The 2,993-nt window shown below is 37.0% G+C and overlaps 1 non-coding gene across 1 annotated transcript; it reads left to right on the forward strand.

Moving 5' to 3' along the window:
- Positions 1–846: 846 nt before the first annotated feature.
- LOC149425146 (U6 spliceosomal RNA) lies at positions 847–948 on the forward strand. Its single transcript, XR_016305730.1, has one exon. It is a non-coding gene; the product is annotated as a U6 spliceosomal RNA (small nuclear RNA).
- Positions 949–2,993: the final 2,045 nt, after the last annotated feature.

Genomic DNA, 2,993 nt, shown 5'->3' on the forward strand with positions numbered 1-2,993 from the left:
GGTTTATTGTCTTCTTTTCTTAGTAACATATAGAGATAATGATATCCTCACTGGGATCTCCCGTGCTGAGGATTTCATTTACATATTATAATTTAATTACAAGAAATTAATATTACAAAAAAGTAACATATGAATTTAATTATAAACATATATCATGTAGTATATATATATATTTGAATAATTTTAAAATAAGTAAGATAGTGTTTTTTTGTATAGTTCAGTTAAGTAGATTCGGTTTTAGTCTGTGTTTGATATCAGTATATTTTCTATTTCAGATCTCCCTATATTAAGTATCCAGCTTTTTATTTACGAATATGCACACAATAATTATTTATGTGTAGTCCAAACCTGTTATACAAAAAATAAAAAATACACGTGAGATATTGAATACTAATATAGACAATCTTTTTTTCCAGGATCAAATTAATATCATCGACATTCCTGGTTGATCGATGAATATAGTCCATACTGATAAAATTAGGCAGTTTACGTAAATTTTTGTGATATGGATGTATTCAATTATTGTGATTAATGTAAAATTTGACTGCTAGCACCTCGGCGTCCAAAAATGTACTATTCTTATCAAGGCTTGAGCGGAAGATTTAGCCCGCTTAAATTTAAGCGAGGGTACATAGCGAAGATGCGGTACCTAAATAGTACCAGCTTCGGCAGTACATAATTTATGTGTTGAGTGCAATTCGAAAATTAAATTATAATAATACTCCAGATGTAAAGAAACAAAATTAACGTGGATATTCGCTTTTTATCCATTCTACATGAAATATGTAAAATTTTCACGAGTTGGTAATCCTAATAAACGCTTTACAACACGTAATTATTTTTACTTAATGCGCGTAAGCCATCGATTTACTAAAATTCGAACGATACAGAGAAGATTAGCATAGCCATTGCGCAAGGATGACAAATAAATAAAAATATTCAATCACAGAACCATTGCAGATAATATGACACGGAATGAAGTAAATATTTGTTAAAAGTTTAACATGCACATAATGTTTTCGTGCAAATACAGCCCAATAGCGTGTCATAAAAAATACTGCCTTTTCGCAGGTTTTTCAAATTTATTATTTGGTAGAGCAAGTCTCCACAGGAAGTACGGTCTCTTACATTCATAATTTGCATGAAAAGAATTACATATATCGTTGGTACACTTGTGAGTTCATACGAGCTTGTACCTATGTACGAGTATGTAGGTAGATACTGGCGGCGTCTTTGAAGATTACACGGATGTAGGTATGCATTCAGTATTAGTTTTGTACATAAATATTTACTAGTAGATACTATCTTGTTTGCAAACTAATATAATCATCAATGAAGTAGTGCAGTATCTAAGTACCTTGCTGGTTTTCTGGAAGGAAATGCAGTTTTCCTTAATTATTAAACAATATATTTTAACGGGCCATCAAAAGACTCGGCTAATTTTATTTTTAAAATAGTTTCACTGATAGTTTGCTCACTGTATGTATCTCTTGTTAATAAATTACTACAGGCTTTATCGAAACATAAGTGATGCAAATAAGTTCCATGCTGAAATAATGGCGTTTACCTATACATTCCAGACAGAAATAGTTATTTAAATTTTTGACACCGGGAGTTCGAGTTCGAGAATTTGTACGGTATCGGAAAACAGCTGCTTTAAAGTTGATGTTTATTTATTATTGAAAAAATGTCATCAATCGAATTCAATTACGTTTGTAAATCGCCGACTTTTTAATAAAATTGAATCCTTACTATTCATTACTTGTGTATTACTTAGATTAAATGGCACACATTCCCCATAATAATAATTAAATATGTCACTTGTTCTAATGTTACCAACAAGCCAGCAGAGTTACTTTGATGTAAATATGTATTCATGCCATAAAGTTTGTACTCCAAAGATCTGACGGGGAAACACACAAACTCATTAGCTACTCGCTCCTTTGAAACTGTTACTGAACGTACCAGTCACAAGTTATGTGTGACCTCTAAAGTAGCGATGGGTCATGACTCATTTTATTAAGAGCGCCAGCTTCGGTACCAGCTCAATATTTTCGTATGGCTCAAAGAGTCGACTCAATTGAGCGACCGACTGCTCAATTGAACGGAAGCCGCGAGATCGAAGTATTTTTTTACCACGTGTTATACTCCGAAAAGTGTCATCTTTTCGGACGCCGTGTGGAGGGTGTTTTTAAGGAAAGGAAGGAGAGGAATGACTGGGAAGGTAAAAGGTATGAGGGTTGGGTAGGAATCTAGGGATAAGTGTGTACAGGAGTGACGGACATATGAATATATCCCTCCCACCGCGGTGCAAGGCTATGCGTCGAGAGACCAGTTGGAGAGGTCAAAAGGTCTCCCGAAGCCAGGCTCTCCGGATCTGGCACGCCACGCAGCTGTTTGGCAGGCGCATCCTGGACACACCTCACCCGATGGACCCGGGTATCAAACGTAACGAACCTTTCGGTGTGACCTATGGCAAAGGTGTTGGTTATCCAATAAATGGTTCCGGGGGCGGCGGTACCCAAACCCGCCTTCCAAATTGATAATGCGTATGAGCGTAGGAGAATACTGTGCTCGCCCCATACGACTCGCTCGATACACCCCCCCCCCGGTATGATACCACGAGAAAAATAAGATGCTATGTACTTTGTAGGTGTAGGTACATATGTTCAAGTCCAGATGTCGGACTGTCAGACGCCGTTCACGTCTCTGAGTATGTAATAACAATGAATACTTCGATAACTTTAATGTATCTACTTTTCTAAAGTATATCCTGATATAAGAAGTAACCGTTCAATTGAGCCTTGGTACGGTTTAACGGGATTCGTTTGAATACGGCTCATCAAAAAGAGCTAGCTCAATTCTACGGTTCGCTCATGAACGACTCATTGCTACTCTAGTGCAAGCACGTCACTACTGAGGAACGAACGACAGCCCGCAGGGTTGCGCCTAAAAGGGAAAAGTTGTCATGGGAGATGGTGCCAAGGTCCCAG

This window comes from Hesperophylax consimilis, chromosome 3 (genome assembly GCF_061612785.1).
Source record: "Hesperophylax consimilis isolate HC1 chromosome 3, BYU_Hcon_1.0, whole genome shotgun sequence".
In the NCBI taxonomy this organism is placed as follows: Eukaryota; Metazoa; Arthropoda; class Insecta; order Trichoptera; family Limnephilidae; genus Hesperophylax; species Hesperophylax consimilis.